Source organism: Mustelus asterias, chromosome 29, assembly GCF_964213995.1.
Source record: "Mustelus asterias chromosome 29, sMusAst1.hap1.1, whole genome shotgun sequence".
NCBI classification, from domain to species: Eukaryota; Metazoa; Chordata; class Chondrichthyes; order Carcharhiniformes; family Triakidae; genus Mustelus; species Mustelus asterias.
In genome coordinates, this window is record NC_135829.1 from 20,547,479 (window position 1) to 20,567,868 (window position 20,390).

General features: G+C 45.2%; 1 protein-coding gene across 2 annotated transcripts in view; it reads left to right on the plus strand.

Annotated features, from left to right (window-relative positions):
• Positions 1–338: 338 nt before the first annotated feature.
• znf592 (zinc finger protein 592) overlaps positions 339–20,390 on the plus strand; it is a 154,569-nt gene continuing 134,517 nt past the window's right edge. For both annotated transcript variants that reach the window (XR_013495692.1, XM_078200174.1), the window contains exons 1-2: positions 339–484; positions 19,168–19,281. The gene's annotated coding sequence lies outside the window, so the exon portion shown is untranslated. The remainder of the gene's footprint in view (positions 485–19,167; positions 19,282–20,390) is intronic.

Below are 20,390 nucleotides of genomic sequence, written 5' to 3' on the forward strand. Positions count from 1 at the left end.
TGCATGGCATTAGTTCAAACTATCCATATAAACCTACATTAATCTATGTTTAATGATATTTGCCAGATACTGGCCTCATTCCAGGTGTGGTTAAATGCACCTCCAGCATTAGCAGCTAAACACCAACTGTGTTCCAGGTCTTAGACTCTTTGCGGTAGGAGGGGGTTCAGGGCAAAGAAAAAGGGGAATTGAAAGCTTCAAAGCTGAACTCTACAGCTTCAAATCTCAGTGAACACATTAAACAACTGCTGGTTATTTGCATTATTTGTAGGATTTCATTCCTTACAGGTGTGAACTTTTAATCTACTGCATACAAATTTCTGCTCTGTATTCAAATAGATGTCCACGTTTTGAACAGACTTGCTGCTGCAAAGTGGTTTTGATCGGATGGTCAATCAACTCCGTTTTCTTCTCCTGCACTTTGTTAGGAAATGTGGAATGAGGTTGTCGGTGGGCGCGCTGACATGACTTTTACAAATAGAAGGTCAGATTCCCCTTGTGCTAGTGAGAAAATCAATAATACAAATTCATAAGACAAGCAAACGGTTCTAAAAGCTTTAAGTGTATTACTTGTTGGAATAGATTTTCAACATGACTGGTTGTAGACAATAATGGCATGTCTGACTCGTACAGTGGTACATCTGCCCAAAGTTGTGTAATATTTTTAAAAGGTTAGAGGTTTGCAAAGTGTGTAATTTGATGTCAAAATGTGGGAGCCACCTGTACTGAAATGCAGGGTATAATTTAGATTCTTGTACAGAAGAACAAATCATGAAAAAAAAGCCTCCTCCAGCCAATCTCTTACAATTATTTGTGGAAGTGGCCTTATTTCTGGTAAAATGCAGGCAACACGATCAAAATGTTACCAACATGAAAACATCAATTACCCTCTTTATGTCCTGTCTTCAGGTCAGCGAGTTTCTAGTTTCGGGGCAGAGATGTCTAGATGAGCCACCTCCCCAGAAGGGGTACTTTACCTGCAAACCAATTCTCCCCGACCTCATCCAATTTGAAGGCTGCTTGAGTGGTTTTAAAAGGCCTGCAAACGTGCTGGTGTCTTCCATCAGCATGTGTAGGCAGAAAAGATGACTTAAAATTGATGAGAGGTGAAAGTAAATGAGCAACTCGAGTCTTCCCACGCATAAGTTGGTGTGTCCTTTTTGAGGTCATTTGGTGACGTGTCAGGCCCATTAGAGGTTGATTGATTGATTGCAGAAATCCTCAGGAGATTCAGGGCCATTTTCCATATTCATTCCACACACAGCCCTGAATTTATATTAGGAATCTTGAGTGTGACTGATGTATCTCAGTGTTATTATGTATGTAATTGAATCTACCATTGTGGAATAAGAAGTCAAATCACAATCCAACCTTTTTATTTTTAACTAATTCACTTCCCTTTTTGTAGTTTACAGGAAGTGTTTCTCAGTGTCCAGTTTCACATTTTTCTTTATTCATTCATGAGGTGGAACTATCACTGCAAGGTCAGCTTTTGCCCAACCCTAATTGTGCTTGAGAAGGTGGTGGTGAACCACTGATTTGAACCACTGCTGTCCACGTGGCTTGGGCACATCCACAATGCCGTTGGGGGGGCGTTCCAGGATTTTGACCCATGATGAAGGAGCGGTGATATAAATCCATGTCAGAGTGGTGCGAGATATCGAGGGGAACATGCAGCTTATGATATTTCCATATACCCGCTGCCCTTATTCTTCTAGGTGGTAGAGGCCCCAGTTTGGAAGATGCTGCTGAAGAAGTCTTCGCAAGTTGCTGCAGTGCATCTTGTAGTTAGTACAAACTATTAGATGTGCCGCTGAGATGATGGCTCCCATTTGTATATTGGTTTAAGTTTTTATTTAGTTGTCACCCCGGACTCGGGTTGCCAGCTCTGAATGGCTGTATTCCTGGAGGTTTCAGTAGTTGGCTGCCTGCCTCGAAGAACACATCCTTACCATCCTCCATATTTGTCCATCCTCTGGCAGACTGTCTTCCCACCTGAATTGGAAAGGAAACAAAATCTTTATTCCCCGATTTGATGGTTCTTGGCTGAGTGAAAGTTTTCTTTCCCCTTTATCTCCCATTATTGACAAAAGAACACAGATTTTGTTTAATCCCCAAGATTTTTCTCCCTGTTTGATCACAACTGTATCCTGGAGATTGATCTTCAATTCCTGGTAACACCAGAATAATTCTGATGAGTGTGAGTCTAGACGAATGGGTTGGCATTCATGCTGGCAACTCTACCCTCCTATCATGTGCAACGAAGGGTCTCAATAGTAACCAGCTTAGTGTTCTTTCTTTGATTTGATTTATTATTGTCACATGTATTAGTATATATTGAAATACAGACAAAGCATACCGTTCATAGAGAAGGAAAGGAGAGAGTGCAGAATGTAGTGTTACAGTCATAGCTAGGGTGTAGAGAAAGATCAACTTAGTGCGAGATAGGTCCATTCAAAAGTCTGATGACAGCAGGGAAGAAGCTGTTCTTGAGTCGGTTGGTACGTGACCTCAGACTTTTGTATTTTTTTCCCGACGGAAGAAGGTGGAAGAGAGAATGTCCAGGGTGCGTGGGGTCCTTAATTATGCTGGCTGCTTTTCTGAGGCAGCGGGAAGTGTAGACAGAGTCAATGGATTATAGTGGTGGGAACTTCCACATTTTCCTGCGTATTAAGAATGCAGAAGACAACAAAAAGTAAGCCACAAAGTGACTGGATCGTGTGACATATGAGTGGGAATCCTGACTAAGTTAACTCACCTTACTTGATGCGACTTTTTCAACAAATTTTTCAATCTTGTATAGGTCATGCCTTCCATGACATGTTGGATGACGTTATAAGAGGATTGTCTGTTCAAGCATTTCTGAAAGAAAATATTGCAGCACTCCTTTTTATGGAATTTTCTTCCTGGGAAGCTAGTCACCCACTTTCTTGGGCATTGGGATAACTAATGAGATATGATGGTTGGTGCCCTGCCCTCTCCCATCTTCCCCAGTGTTTTCGGTCCCCACCAACCTCCATTCCCTAGCTACCATCCCACTCCATGGCAGTAGCTTGAGATTAAGCCAGTACATTCACAAATTTGACCCCGAGATGAGCTTCCAACCTCATCACTAAGACTGTCTGTTTCCACCTCTGCAACGTTGCCAATCTCATCTGTTGCTGAAATCCTCAGTGATGTCTTTTGTTAGTATATTTCAACAATTTCAACAAACTCCTAGCTGGTTTCCCACATTCCACTTGAGGTCATCCAAAACTCACCTGCCCGTGTCTAAACTTGCACCGAGCCCCTTCCTCTATAACCCACGTTCACTGAAGTACACTGGCTCCCTGTCAAGTGTCGCAGCGTCAGGGACCCGGCTTGGGTCACTGTCTGTGTGGAGTTTGCACGTTCTCCCCGTGTCTGCATGGGTTTCCTCCGGGTGCCCCGGTTTCCTCTCACTATCTGAAAGATGTGCTGGTTAGGTGCATTGGCCATGCTAAATTCTCCCTCAGTGTACCCGAACAGGCGCCGGAGTGCGGCAACTAGGGGATTTTCACAGTAACTTCATTGCAGTGTTAATGTCAGCCTACTTGTGACACTAATAAATAAACTTTAAACTTTAAGCAGCGTTTTGATTTTAAAATTCCCATTCTTGTTCCCAATCCTTCCATGACCTCGCCCTTCCCTATCTCTGTAGTCTCTGCCAGCCCCAGAACCCACTGCGATCTCTGCACTTCTCTCACTCTGGCCTCTTGTGAATCCCCAATTTTAATTGTTTTGCCATTAGTGGTGGTGGTGGCTTCAGTAGCCAAGGCCCAAAGCTCTGCAATACCTTCCCTACACCTTTCTGCCTCTCCACTTCACTTCCCTCCTTCAAGGCACTCCTTAAAACACACCTCTTTGAACCGGTTTTGGGTAAATTAATACATCTCCTTATGTGGCTGAGTGTCGTGATTTGTTTTATAATGCTCCTGTGTGTTGGGTCATTTCATTATGTTAAAGAAGCTATATGAATATAATCTGTTCCAGCTACTTGATATCTTGTACCTTGACGTCCTATGAATGCTGAAATCAGCTGACCAGAGAGACCAGACTGATAAGGGGCAAAGAACACTTAGCCATTTTGCCTTTTTCCAATAGCTTCAAAGTTGCAGTGTAGGGTAAATGTCTTGTCTCCAAACAGTTCTCCTTGATCATTCTTCTTCTGGACAATTCAGATCTGCAACAGGATGTTGTCCTCTGGCCCGTGTGTGATATCTAGGACCAAATGAGAGAGAATGTCAGGAGGGAGAGTGTGTGCTGTGGCCTGCAATGGTCTCAGTACAGGGGTGCATAAGTCAGCCTCCAAGAAACATGGAAAATAGGCATGATGTGGAGTTGCCGGCGTTGGACTGGGGTGGGCACACTAAGAAGTCTCACAACACCAGGTTGAAGTCCAATAGGCTTATTTGGTAGCATGAGCTTTCGGAGCGTTGCCCCTTCATCAAGTGAGTGAAGAATTCGGTTCACATATGCCCTGTTTGTGAATCGAACTTTTCACTCACCTGATGAAGGGGCAATGCTCCGAAAGCTCGTGCTACCAAATAAACCCATAGGAAATAGGAGCAGGTTATTTGACTTTAAAGCCTGCTTTGTCATTCAGTATGATCATGGCTCATCCTCTATTTCAATGCCATACTCTACACTCTCCCTATATCCTTGACGCCGTTAAAGTCCACAAATCTATCTACTTTCCTCCTTAAATATACTTGGCCTTGGCCTTCATGGCCTTCTGTGGTAGACAATTCCACAGATTCACCATCTCTGGAGTGAAGAAACATCTCCTCATCTCAGTCCTAAATGGCCTGCCTTGCATCCTGAGACTGTGATCCCCTTGTTCGAGGAACCTCCTCCCAGCCAGAGGAAACAATACCCCTGCATCCCGCCTGTCCAGCCTTGTCAGAATTTGATACGTTTCATTGAGATTCCCTCTCGTTCTTCTAAACTCCAGTGAACACAGGCCGAGTCAACCCAATCTCTCCTCTTACGACGATTCTGCCATCCCAGGAATCAGTCTGGTGAAACTTCGTTGCACTCTCTCTTTGGCAAGTATATCCTTTCCTCGCTAAGGAGACTAAAATTGCACACAGTACTCCAGGAGGGCACTTCCTTTCTGCCAAAGGCCTGTCCATAAGGATGTGGATTAAACATGTTATGTTGACATGTGCTGCCCATTATGTTGCTGAGGAGTATAAGTTAAAGTTTTAAGTTTATTTATTAGTGTCACAAGTAGGCTTACATTAATACTGCAGTGAAGTTACTGTGAAAATCCCCTGGTCGCCACACTCCGGCGCCAGTTCGGGTACACTGAGGGAGAATTTAGCATGGCCAATGCACCCTAACCAGCACGTCCTTTGGACTGTATTGGAAACCGGAGCACCCGGAGGAAACCCATACGGACACGGGGAGAACGTGCAAACTCCACACAGACAGTGACCCAAGCCGGGAATCGAACCCGGGTCCCTGGAGCTGTGAGGCAGCAGTGCTAATCACTGTGCCACCGTTCTGCCCTTATCAACCCATACTTGCCATCAGCTTAAAGACATACTTTCTGTATACCCAAGGACCAACTAATGACTCTCCTCCTGTTTCCGGTGGCTGCAAGATGACATGCCTCCATGGAAATTTGGAGTCAAGTCAATATCTGAAATAGGCAGCTCCGCAGAAATCCAGGCCATTATTGTGCTACGCTGGCTAGTTCAACCATCAGCAATGAAACCTATGGGGGTAAGCCTGTCCCTCAGACCAATCATCTTCCTACCTCACTCCAGATGTCTCTGTGAGGCATCAAGCTAATGGCTGTGTGGTCCTAGCTGGGCAGGCAACAGCTTATCAATATTCTGATCAAATAGGCAGAGCAGTTATCACTGATCAAACTTTTAACAGTGCCTGGTGCCTGCTTAGACCCCAAGGCTATGAATAAGCTCACTCAATTTAATTAAGTCATACGAGTCCTTTGGGAAGAAGTGAGAACCTCATAGAGGGCAGGTGAAATCTCTCTAACTTGTTCTGGGCACTCAAACATGTCTTTTTTCACAAGTGGGACATGGGCATCGCTGGCTGGCCAGCATTTATTGCCCATCCCTAGTTGCCCTTGGAGGGCAGTTGAGAGTCAACCACATTACTGTGGCTCTGGAGTCACATGTAGGCCAGACCGGGTAAGGATGCCAGATTTCCTTCTCTAAAGGACATTAGCGAACCAGATGGGTTTTTCCGACAATTGACAATGGTTTCATGGTCATCAGTGGATTCCTAATTCCAGATGTTTTTCATTGAATTCAAATTCTATCATCGGCCGTGGCGGGATTCGAATCCGGGTCTTCTGGATTAATAGTCTAGCGATAATATCACTAGGCCATCGTTTCCCATATTGATGGGATCCTTTGCCCACCTGACTGACCAGTATAAACGCAAAATACTGCGGATGCTGGAATCTGAAACAAAAATAGAAAAATGCTGGAAAATCTCAACAGGTCTGACAGCATCAGTGGAGAGAGAATAGAGTTAATGTTTCAAGTCTGAATGACCCTTCGTCAGAGCCCAATACAAACATTTATTTGGATTACAACTGAATGGACTTCATTAATGTTTGACATTAGGTGGATGCTGAGAGACGATCAGCTCTGGGAACCTGTTTTGTGATTTGCTGCCTATCCTGGTTCACAACTTGGGTGGGACATCATAGAATGCTGTCATCTAAAATCTTAAACTGTTCTTATCTATTTTTTTAAAGAAAATTACCTTTCAATTTCCAAGGCAAGTTTAAGGGGAGATTACTTGAATTTTTTTTTGAAATAGCCAACCTCTGTAGCATTGCTTGCAATGAGTCACAGATTATACAAACAGGAACATTATACAAAGAAATGTACAAAGTCTTATACATACTTTTGACTCAAGGTTGTGTTCTTAAGCCCCACTCCAGGTATTTGAGCTAGCACCCACGCTGCCACTTTATTGCCCCTGCTGAGGCAACCATATATTATTGGAGATAATGACCTCCACAAAATGTTAAACCAAGGATCCCTTCTGTTCCAGTGCGACTGTTTGTAGGGGAGGTCTTCCTGTACGGTGTGATCGCTCTTTTTGTGATCTGTTGCGGTATCCAGTTCCTGACGGACAGGGTTTATTTGTGGGGGGAAGAAAAGCAACTGCCATCCCACAACCATTCTTGTGGATTGGGCAAGCTTTCTGTGGCTTTCTGCTGGCCACAAAAGACCCAGGTTTCCTGTACTGGTTGCCAGCCACTCCACTAACCTCAGTACAAAGCAGGCTCTATCTCCCTCACACTTTCTTTTTCCTCTATCTACATTTGATGCTTGCATCCGTCATACTATCTTTCTCTTTCTGTAACTACTTTCTTCCCACTGTTTTCCCCACTCCCAGCCTTGTATGTATGGCATGATTACTTTCTCATACATCCTATCTCTATTTTACTTTTGTTAAAGCACAGGATACAAAGCAAAATGGCACTAGCTAATATGTAGCAGGTTGGAACATAAGAACTAGGAGCAGGAGTAGGTCATCTGGCCCCTCGAGCCTGCTCCGCCATTCAATAACATCATTATTGATCTTTTTGTGGACTCAGCTCCACTTACCCGCCCGCTCACCATAACCCTTAATTCCTTTACTGTTCAAAAATCTATCTTATCTATTGGAGGTAGGTAAGTGTGCAAGTTGAGAAAGAAACTGGGTTATTAGGGTTTGGGCTTCAGGTCAGGAGAAAGTAAGGGGGTGCTTACTGTCTAGGTTTGACACCTGCGGTGGGCAGGAGCTGGAGTTGAATAGGCTGCCTATGGTTAGGGCAGGATTTAAGAATATGGTGTACAAGCCTGGGCCTGACTTGATGGCTGCGATCTAGAAGAATTTTTCGAGGGCTGGAGCAGCAAGCAAACTAGATGAAGTTCAGTCTGGTTGGAGGAGGATCTAATTGCTGTGGTCGAGTTAATACGCAGATCAGAACAGCCCTGTATGATCTCAGGGCTTAAGTAGATTCTTATAATTAAATGAACAATTTGAATTTAGTTGGCGACATTCCATTGTATATTTGTGGTTTTCACTCCAAAGCACCCATGATGACTTACTGGTATGCAAAACAATAGCGTCATAATTCTGAGCAGCAACTGATGCACAACATAGATTTGATTTATTATTGTCACATGTATTCACATAGTGATAAGTATTGTTTCTTGCGCGCTATACAGACAAAGCATACCGTACATAGAGAAGGAAAGGAGAGAGTGCAGAATGTAGTGTTACAGTCATAGCTAGGGTGCAGAGAAAGATCAACTTAATGCAAGCTAAGTCCATTCAAAAGTCTGACGGCAGCAGGGAAGAAGCTGTTCTTGAGTCGGTTGGTACGTGACCTCAGACTTTTGTATCTTTTTCCCGAAGGAAGAAGGTGGAAGAGAGAATGTCCGGGGTGCGTGGGGTCCTTAATTATGTTGGCTGCTTTGCCGAGGCAGCGGGCAGTGTAGACAGTGTCAATGGATGGGAAGCTGATTTGCATGATGGATTGGGCTACATTCACGACCTTTTGTAGTTGCTTGCGGTCTTGGGCAGAGCAGAAGCCATACCAAGCTGTGATACAACCAGAAAGGATGCTTTCTATGGTGCATCTATAAAGGTTGGTGACAGTTGGTGAGTGCAAGGTAGATTTTTCCGAATTGGCACAATCTTTGGCTTGCTTAGGCAGAAATTAATGTTGCAATCATTTTTAGAGACCCTTGCCTGTGAATATCAAAGATAATCCTGTGATTTTGCATTTCTGGGTCACCTCTATGGTACGAAGTCTCACAACACCAGGTTAAAGTCCAACAGGTTTATTTGGTAGCAAAAGCCACTAGCTTTCGGAGCGCTGCTCCTTCACCAGGTGAGTGGGATTTCAGTTCGCAAATATAACGACACAAACTCAATTTACATAATAAAGGTTGGAATGCGAGTCTTTACAGGTAATCAAGTCTTAAAGGTACAGACAATGTGAGTGGAGAGAGGGTTAAGCACAGGTTAAAGAGATGTGTATTGTCTCCAGCCAGGACAGTGAGTGAGATTTTGCAAGCCCAGGCAAGTCGTGGGGGTTACAGATAGTGTGACATGAACCCAAGATCCAGGTTGAGGCCATCCTCGTGTGTGCGGAACTTGGCTATCAGTCTCTGCTCAGCGACTCTGCGTTGTCGTGTGTCGTGAAGGTCGCCTTGGAGAACGCTTACCTGAAGATCAGAGGCCGAATGCCCGTGACCGCTGAAGTGTTCCCCGACAGGAAGAGAACACTCTTGCCTGGTGATTGTTGAGCGGTGTTCAATCATCCGTTGTCGTAGCGTGGCATGGTCTCCCCAAGGTACCATGCCTCGGGACATCCTTTCCTGCAGCGTACGACGAACAGGATATGGCGCTCGATTCATCGATCGACAGTTCCGACGCGCCACAGCAAAAAACCGCACCAACCTCCTCAGAAGACAAACACAGGACACGACGGACAGAGTACCCTTCATCGTCCAGTACTTCCCCGGAGCGGAGAAGCTACGACATCTTCTCCGGAGCCTTCAACATGTCATTGATGAAGACGGACATCTCGCCAAGGCCATCCCCACACCCCCACTTCTTGCCTTCAAACAACCGCACAACCTCAAACAGACCATTGTCCGCAGCAAACTCCCCAGCCTTCAGGGGAAGTGACCACGACACCACACAACCGTGCCACAGCAACCGCTGCAAGACGTGCTGGATCATCAACACGATGCCATCATCTCACGTGAGAACACCATCCACCAGGTACACGGTACATACACTTGCAACTCGGACAACGTTGTCTACCTGATAGACTCATAGAGGTTTACAGCATGGTAACAGGCCCTTCAGCCCAACTTGTCCAAGCCGCCCTTTTTTTTAAACCCCCTAAGCATAATCCCATTTGGCCCATATTCCTCTATACCCATCGTACCCATGTAACTATCTAAATGCTTTTTAAAAGATAAAATTGTACCCGCCTCTACCACTACCTCTGGCAGCTTGTTCCAGACACTCACCACCCTCTGTGTGAAAACACTGCCCCTCTGGACACTTTTGTATCTCTCCCCTTTCACCTTAAACCTATGCCCTCTAGTTTGCCCTCTAGACTCCCCTACCTTTGGGAAAAGATATTGACTATCTACCTTGTCTATGCCCCTCATTATTTTATAGACCTCTATAAGGTCACCCCTCAGCCTCCTACGCTCCAGAGAAAAAAGTCCCAGTCTATTCAGCCTCTCCTTATAACTCAATCCATCAAGTCCCGGTACGCTGCAGGAAAGAATGTGCCGAGGCATGGTACATTGGGGAGACCATGCAGACGCTACGACAACAGATGAATGAACACCGCTCGACAATCACCAGTCAGGAGTTCTCTTCCTGTTGGGGAACACTTCAGTGGTCACAGGCATTCGGCCTCTGACCTTCGGGTAAGCGTTCCCCAAGGTGGCCTTCAAGACACACGACAACGCAGAGTCGCTGAGCAGAGACTGATAGCCAAGTTCTGCACAGATGAGGACGGCCTCAACCGGGATCTTGGGTTCATGTCACACTATCTGTAACCCCCATGACTTGCCTGGGGTTGCAAAATCTCACTAACTGTCCTGGCTGGAGACAATACACATCTCTTTAACCTGTGTTTAACCCTCTCTCCACTCACATTGTCTGTACCTTTAAGACTTGATTACCTGTAAAGACTCGCATTCCAACCATTATTTTGTAAATTGAGTTTGTATCTTTATATGCCCTGTTTGTGAACTGAAATCCCACTCACCTGATGAAGGAGCAGCACTCCGAAAGCTAGTGGCTTTTGCTACCAAATAAACCTGTTGGACTTTAACCTGGTGTTGTGTGACTTCTTACTGTGTTTACCCCAGTCCAATGCCGGCATCTCCACAACATAGCCACCTCTATGGGTCAAGGGACAGTGTTTAGTACTGCTGCCTCACAGTGCCTGGGTTCAATTCCAGCCTCGGGTCACTGTCTGTGTGGAGTTTGCACGTTCTCCCCCTGTCTGCGTGCGTTTCCTCTGGGTGCTCCGGTTTCCTTCCACACTCCAAAGGTGTGCGGGTTAGGTGTATTGGCCACGCTAAATTGACCCTAGTGTCGGGCATTAGCAGGGTAAATATGTGTGGTTATGGTAATAGGGCCTGGGTGAGATTGGGGTTGGTGCGGACTCGGTGAGCCTCCTTCTGCACTGTAGGGATTCTATTCTATTCTATTCTATGAAGGGACAATTGCTACATAGGTTGAGCTGAGAGTATTTGATCTGTGCAGAGTTGGAATAAATACTCAACAAATCTCAGGTGAGGATTTGTTTAAACATTGCATAAGGCTGCAATGTAAGCATTGGATTTGAGTAGAATTGAAAATATATCCATTCAAGTAAACAACCTGCACAGGGTCATATTGGTGCAGAATCAAAGGGCGGGATTTTCCAGCTACACTCACCCCAAGACCAGAAATCCCATCCAAGGTCAACAGACCTTTGCATGGCCTGTGTCCCATCCGGTACAACTCCCATGGTGGGCGGGACGGTAACATTCCACCCCAAATGTTCCAAGACAATCAGATTAAAGTTACAATCGAATTTACATCAACACTGTGTTGGAAACTAGATATTTAAACCAGAGCAAGTTAATGAAGGAACTGCCGGGATGGAATACAGATAAGAATTCTTCTGCAATTCATGAATGTGTTGGGGAAGATATTGGGGATTCATCTGGAGAAAGGAGTAGAGACAATATTCAACCCTTATTTGTTTTAAAAGTGATGTTTAGGAAATTAGGTGACCAGTTACTTCCTCGTCAGTTCCAGGAAACATTCTAGAATCAAAATTCAGGGGTGAGGAGAAGACGTTTATACAGCATCTTTCACAACGACAAGTTGCCTCGACCACTTTGCAGCTAATAACTAGTAAAGAAAAAATAGCTTGTCAGACTGGTGATACACAGGGAAGTGTGCAGTGATGCATTTGGGTAGGAATAATGAGGAGGGGGAGGCAAGTGAGTCGAGGGTTGGAGGGAGAGGCAAGGGATCGAGGGTTGGAGGGAGAGGCGAGGGAGTCGAGGGTTGGAGGGAGAGGCGAGGGAGTCGAGGGTTGGAGGGAGAGGCGAGGGAGTCGAGGGTTGGAGGGAGAGGCGAGGGAGTCGAGGGTTGGAGGGAGAGGCGAGGGAGTCGAGGGTTGGAGGGGGAGTCGAGGGTTGGAGGGAGAGGCAAGTGAGTCGAGGTTTGGAGGGAGAGGCAAGGGATTCGAGGGTTGGAGGGAGAGGCAAGTGAGTCGAGGTTTGGAGGGGGAGGCAAGGGATTCGAGGGTTGGAGGGAGAGGCAAGTGAGTCGAGGTTTGGAGGGAGAGGCAAGTGAGTCGAGGTTTGGAGGGGGAGGCAAGTGGGTTATGGGGGCAGGCAGGAAAGTGGAATTAAGGCCACTCGGGTATGATCTTATTGAATGGCATACTCCTGCTCCTATATGATTTGATGATGTGCTTTTGAAATATGGTCATTGTTGTAATATAGGAAACACAGCAGCCAATTTTCTTACCACAAATGCCAAGCTGATAATGACTAGAGAATCCATTGCTGTTATGTTCATGATGGGTTAACTGTTAGTTAGGACACCAGGGATAACTCGCTATTCTTCATCACAATAGAGCTGTGGGATTCTTTACGTGCACCTGAGAGATCAGAGGTGCCATAGTTCAACAACTCAGCCGAAAGATGCAAAGTTAGTGAAAAGCTTGAAAGGAAGTCTTGTTATTGGTTAAGGAGTGTCGTGCCAGACGAATGTATTTTTTCATGGAATTATTAAAGAATAATGTAAGTGTGATGGACTGGGTTTTTAGTAAGGTTTCTGATCAGCTATCTCAGAGAAAACAAGTTTGTAAAATGAGCTGACAGGGTTAGTGGCAGTGTGTTGAGATGGATTGGATTATGAATGGGAAGGTGTTCGAATGGAATCCTGCTGGGTTTAGCATTAGACTGATGTTTTAACACTTTTGTAAATTATCTGAAAGAGCATCCCAGTAGCTTTATATCAAAAGATTGAAGATGAACACAGTAGCAGAAGTGGAAAGTGGAGCAGGCTTCAGGGGAAGTTGAACGATATGCAGAGATGGGTGAATGAATTGACAGCTGCAGTAGATGAAGTCATGCACTTAGGGTGGAAAAGGCAGAGGGATTACAGGCTTAGTGGGAAAATGCTGAACAAGATGTATCAGGAAAACGGTCTGTATATCGGAGTAAATTAAATGTTTGGTGTCTGTCAATAAAGCTGATGTACAAAAAGAGGAATGCAGAGCAGATCAAAGGAAATAATGCTGCCATTGTAAAGAGAGTTGTTCTTAGAATCTGTTGCCAGGTTTCCCTGACTCTGCTTCTGCCCAGCACCTAAAGGAGAATGGTACCAGATGGGCCTGTAAACAGAAAGAGCCAGAATAGGGGTGATACACTGCTGTTATCCTGAAACCAGTTTTGATAGGAAGAGTTAAATAATTTTTGAGTAGAGTATTCACATCCTGTCCACAACCCGTACTTCTGTCGTACTCATTTTTGTCAGCGCTTCCTGTCATAAATTGTCACGTTACTTTTATTGGCAACTGACGAAGTGTAGTTGTGGATTTTGGTCACTGGGCAACCTTGGAGCAAGTTTCTGAAATTGCTCCCCCAACTCCCATGTCATCTTGTGCTTTAAAGAGACTTAGATTTATCAGCTAACCACAGATAATGCCACATTTCAGTTTACTCTTAACATATATGCAACATATATGTTGTTCCCATTGACGACTGCACAGGGAAGAACCTGCTGCATTTGTGAAGATATCCTGCTGTCCTGTTTCTGCAGCACAATTAATCAAATCGCTTCACCACATAGCACAAGGATAACATCTCTCTGGTGAAAATGATGGTCTGTTTCCTGTCTCTGGAAATCGGGCACAGTTAAACGTGTGTTTGCAACTGTGGCGTGGCTGCTTAAGAATCATAGAATCCCTACAGTGCAGAAGGAGGCCATTCAGCCCATCGAGTCTGCACCGACCACAATCCCACCCAGCCTCTATCCCCGTAACCCCACATATTTACCCTGCTAATCCCCCAAACACTAAGTGGCAATTTAGCATTGCCAATCCATCTAACCCGCATGCCATTGTGCCATAATCACAATCCTTCATTTGGTGCATGTACATTAGGGATAATGGGGGCTCTAGTCTCCAAACGAAAACAAATTTTGCCAGCATATTATCTTTTAATTCAAAGCCATTCAGTTCAATTTATCTGATCATTCAGATTTTTTAGCAAAGATTTTCTCTTGTGTTGTTTGATAGGGCTGAACCTGAATGCTAAAGAAAAAGACACATATGGTCAAAACTTTTTATTATTGCACTCATCAGGATGGCCCACAGAATTTCATGCAGAGAAACATGAAGTGCTGCATTTCGGAAGGAAGAATGATGAAAGATAATACAAACTAAATGGTACCATTTTAAGGTGTACAGAAACAGAGACCTGGAGGTTACATTCACTAATTTTAGATGATGCCAAGACAAGTCAACGTGGTTGTTTAAAAAGGCTCCCAGAATCTTTGGCTTTATAAAGAAAGGCATAGAATACAAAAGCAAGGAAGTTATGGTAAAGCTTTATAAATCACTGGTTAAACATCAGCTGGGGTACGAATCAAATCCGGGCACCACAATTTGGAAGAATTTTTAAAAATGGCATGTGAGCATCACTGGCTAGGCCAGCATTTATTACCCATCCCTCGTCCTTGAGAAGGTGCTGGTGAGCTGCCTTCTTAAACTGCTGCAGTCCATGTGGCGTAGGTCTACTCTCTGTGCTATTAGAGAGGGAGTTCCAGGATTTTGACCCAGCGACAGTGAAGGAACGGCAAAATATTTCCAAGTTAGGGATAGTGAGTGACTTGGACGGGAACTTGCAGGTGGCCGTGTTCTGCTGCCCTTGTCCTTCTAGTTGGGAGTGGTGGTCGGATTAGAAGGTGCTGTCTAAGGATCTTTGGTGAGTTGCTGCAGTGCATCTTGTAGATGGTACACACTGCTGTCACTGTTCGTCAGTGGTGGAGAGAGTGAATGTTGGTGGGGTACCAATCAAGGGGGCTGCTTTGTGCTGGATGGGTGTCAAGCTCCTTTGAGTGTTGTTGGAGCTGCACTCATCCAGGCAAATGGAGAGTATTTTATCTCTGTCCTGACTTGTGCCATTTAGATGGTGGACATGGGTGAATTACTGAATTTGCCACAGAATTCCCACCCTCTGACTTGCTCTTGTAGGTCACACTGCTGTTTGAAATTGTAGGTCACACTGCTGTTTGAAATTGTGATTAGACATTTTCCTTTCAAGCAACAGACCAATTAAAGGATTTTACGTTATATGCAGGAGTGTTCTATATTTGTAGCAGAGTATATTACTTTCATAGAATCCCTACAGTGCAGAAGGAAGCCATTTGGCCCATCGAGTCTGCACCAACCACAATCCCATCCAGCCCTATTCCCTGACGACCTGACGAAGGAGCAGCACTCCGAAAGCTAGTGGCGTTTGCTACCAAATAAACCTGTTGGACTTTAACCTGGTGTTGTTAGACTCCTTACTGCTCTTGTCGCCACAGTATTTGTATGGCTAGTTGTATTTCTGGTCAATGGGAAGTCCCAGGATACTGATCGGATGGACAACACCTGTCCCTCATTCAACACAGATTATCTAATCATTATCACTTGCTGTTTGTAGAAGTTTGCTAGATGCAAATTGACTTGGGATAAAGGGGGAGGTGGCTAGATGGGTGGAGAACTGGCTTGGTCATAGAAGACAGAGGGTGGTAGTGGAAGGGTCTTTTTCCGGCTGGAGGCCTGTGACTAGTGGTGTACCGCAGGGCTCTGTATTGGGACCTCTGCTGTTTGTGATTTATATAAATGATCTGGAAGAAGGAGTAACTGGGGTGATCAGTAAGTTTGCGGACGACACAAAACTGGCAGGACTTGCAGATAGTGAGGAACATTGTCAGAGGCTACAGAAGGATATAGATAGGCTGGAAATTTGGGCAAGGAAATGGCAGATGGAGTTCAATCCTGATAAATGCGAAGTGATGCATTTTGGTGGGAATAATGTAGGGAGGAGCTACACGATAAATGGAAGAACCATAAAGGGTGTAGAGACGCAGAGGGACCTGGGTGTGCAAGTCCACAGATCTTTGAAGGTGACGTCACAGGTGGAGAAGGTGGTGAAGAAGGCATATGGCATGCTTGCCTTTATAGGACGGGGCATAGAGTATAAAAGTTGGGGTCTGATGTTGCAGATGTATAGAACGTTGGTTCGGCCGCATTTGGAATACTGCGTCCAGTTCTGGTCGCCACACTACCAGAAGGACGTGGAGGCTTTGGAGAGAGTACAGAGGAGGTTTACCAGGATGTTGCCTGGTATGGAGGGGCTTGGTTATGAGGAGAGATTGGGGAAACTGGGGTTGTTCTCCTTGGAAAGACGGAGGATGAGGGGAGACTTAATAGAGGTGTATAAAATTATGAAAGGCATAGATAGGGTGAACGGTGGGAAGCTTTTCCCCGGGTCGGTGGTGACGTTCACGAGGGGTCATAGGTTCAAGGTGAAGGGGGGGAGGTTTAACACAGATATCAGAAGGACATATTTCACACAGAGGGTCGTGGGGGCCTGGAATGTGTTGCCGGGCAAGGTGGTGGAGGCGGACACACTGGGAACGTTTAAGACTTATCTAGACAGCTATATGAACGGAGTGGGAATGGAGGGATACAAAAGAGTGATCTAGTTTGGACCAGGGAGCGGCGCGGGCTAATTGTTCCTGGTTTCTCGTTTCAAGGCTTCATTCTACGATCATCTTGCTGGTGCCAGTACAGAGTGAGACTGCGGATAGTTGGGAACCTGTCTCGGGGGCAGGGGATTCATATGGTGTTCGTGGAAGTGGAAATGACTAGGGTTGGGAAGCATTTTCCGATCGGGGCCATTGTGATCTCCTGGACTCGTTTCGATCGCCTCAGGGGGTCGGAGAGGAATTTCCCAGATTTTTTTTTCCCCATATTGGCCCTGGGGTTTTTCACTCTGGGTTTTCGCCTCTCCCTGGAGATCACATGGTCTGGAATGGGGGGGTGGGGGTAAGTTAATAGGTTGTAATGAACAAAGCATCGTAGCTGTGAGGGACAGCTCGGTGGATAGGATATTGGTATGTAGATAGGCTGGAAAATTGGGCGGGGATCCTGGATTCAGGATTCAATCCTGGACCGGGGAGCGGCGCGGGCTTGGAGGGCCGAAGGGCCTGTTCCTGTGCTGTATTGTTCTTTGTTCTTTGACTGCTACATTTCCTAAATTGCAACAGCGACTACTCTTCAGAGGCACTGCAGTGCCTGGAAAGTGCTGAGGTGTCCGAAGTTGCTATGTAAATGCAAGTGAATTTATTAGAATGAAACAGGTATGGGGAACTTCAATTATGTGAAGAGACTACAGAAACTAGGATTGCTGCTCTGTGCAAAGAACCTTGAATGAAGGTGTTGTGTCTATCTAGTTTTTTGTGTTGCAATCATCAGATCAATTCGCAAGAAAACAATACAAGGGAAACCAACAAATTTATACCTAATGAAAAGAGAGTTCTGATTGGATGGCAAGTGGGACTCCACTTTACAACCAATCAGCACTCTCCTTGTCCAGTATAAATAATTTGTTTGTTTCACTTGCACTGTATTTGTGCAAGTTGACCTGATGAGTGCAATATGAAAAGCTTCAACAAAAATTTATCTTTTTTCAACAATATTAAGAGTTTGATAAAAGCAGATTCAATGGTGGATTTCAAAAGGAATTTGAAATTTGCTTGAAAAGCCAAAATCTGCAGGGCTGTTGGGAGAGAGCAATAGAGTGGGCGGCACGGTAGCACAGTGGTTAGCACTGCTGCTTCACAGCTCCAGGGTCCCGGGTTCGATTCCCGGCTTGGGTCACTGTCTGTGTGGAGTTTGCACATTCTCCTCGTGTCTGCGTGGGTTTCCTCCGGGTGCTCCGGTTTCCTCCCACAGTCCAAAGATGTGCAGGTTAGGTTGATTGGCCATGCTAAAAATTGCCAGAGTCCTGAGATGCGTAGGTTAGAGGGATTAGCGGGTAAATATGTGGGGGTAGGGCCTGGGTGGGATTGTGGTCGGTGCAGACTCGATGGGCCGAATGGCCTCCTTCTGCACTGTAGGGTTTCTATGATTTCTGTGAGTGAGACTAATCGTATAGCTCTTTGAAAGAGCTGGCATGGGGGCTCATGGACCAAATGGCCTCCTGCTGTACTCTCTGACTTTATGTAATTTCCATCTGTTTAATTTATGGGACTAAAGTTACGCTTGACTATGTGGCTGAGGTTTCCTGCCTTTTTATAACTGTCCGCACCATGGGCATAATGACCGTAGCAGATTGTGTAAAAGGATTGTGGTGAATAATAATCTATTTTATAAAATAGAATAAAATAAAAAGTGGGGCGGCACGGTAGCACAGTGGTTAGCACTGCTGCCTCACAGCGCCAGGGACCTGGGTTCGATTCCCGAATTGGGTCACTGTCTGTGTGGAGTTTGCACATTCTCCCCATGTCTGCGTGGGTTTCCTCCGGGTGCTCTGGTTTCCTCCCACACTCCAAAGATGTGCGGGTTAGGTTGATTGGCTGTGGTAAATTGACCCTGGTGTCAGGGGATTAGCAGGGTAAATGTGTGGGGTTACGGGAATAGGGCTGGATGGGATTGTGGTTGGTGCAGACCTGATGGGCCGAATGGCTTCCTTCTGCACTGTAGGGATTCTATGAAAATAATATACTCTGCTACAAATATAGAACACTACTGCATATAATGTAAAATCCTCTAATTGGTCCGTTGCTTGAAAGGAAAATGTCTAATCACAATTTCAAACAGCAGTGTGGAGCCCTGCAATTCTGTTAATTTGCTGCTCAAACATTGTTTCTAAGGCTCATTCACATCTAAAACACACACCCTCTGGTAAAGTGTAAAAGATAAACAACTCTATAAAAATGAGGCATGTGCAGCTGCCCTTTGAAGTTGACAAGCTTTTAACGTAGATTAACTGACTGAATGGTTATTAAATGCTTGAGGTTGGATTGTTTTATTTATTCAGTGAAATAACATGATTGCATTGTTTCTAGACTGCCCAAGGAACAGACGTGATCAGCTGGCAGTCGTGTCACTCCAACTGGTCTGCAGAAAGGGTGGCTGAACTCGGAAGTGTTTTGGCGCATCTGTAACAAAGCAAACCTCCTGTAAGTTGACCTTTTTATTTAACCCATGAGCATGGAATATAATGTCAAATTGTAATAGTCACTTTTACATCTGAGTCCAAAGTTTAAAGGTTCAAAATCCCTTGCAGGACTTGTGTTTATAACCTAGGCTGACATTCCGATACAGTACTAGTGAGTGTCGCATTGTCAGAAGCATCATGTTCCAGATGGAAAATCCAACCAGAATCCTGTCAACCTGCGAAACAAAGATCCCATGGTACTAATCAGAGAAGAGTAGAAGATGTGTCCTAGCTGGTATCCTACCCACCAAACAGATCAAAGCAGATGAACTGGTTATTGCCTTAATAGAGTGGGAGCTTGCTCTGCACAAATAAGAGTAATTTATTAGCTGAGAGGTGCTTTGGGAAGTTATAGACACAACATGCACTACATATATAAAAGCAAACTTGTTTTTATTAAAACCACCTTCTTTCCAAGTTCCAATATTAAAGCTTTTGGACCTTGTGTGCTTGTTTGCTTTGCTCCCTGTATAAACACTATTGCTGCCCACTTCTGCCATCATGTCCTTGTCTTGCCCTTCCTTGTGTCTAATGCACCCCTTTTCTCCCCCAGCCCCTCCCTCTTCCTTCAGCTCTTAGTTTTCCTCTTTCCATTTTCCCTCTTCCTCTATTCTCTTGTTGCCTGTGAGATATGATGTGGAGATGCCAGCGTTGGACTGGGGTAAACACAGTAAGAAGTCTCACAGCACCAGGTTAAAGTCCCAACAGGTTTATTTGGTAGCAAAAGCCACTAGCCGCCTGTGAGACATACAGACACTTCAACCAGTTTAGTATTGAAAACGCATTTACTCGGAGCGGTACAGTGGTTAGCACTGCTGCCTCACAGCACCAGGGACCCGGGTTCAATTCCCAGCTTGGGTCTGTGCAGAGTCTGCACGTTCTCCCCATGTCTGCATGGGTTTACTCCGGGTGCTCTGCTTTCCTCCCCCAGTCCAAAAGACGTGCTAAATTCTCCCTCTGTGTACCTAAACAGGCGCCGGAGTGTGGCGACTCGGGGATTTTCACAGTAACGTCATTGCAGTGTTAATGTAAGCCTACTTGTGACACTAATAAATAAACTTTAAACTACCC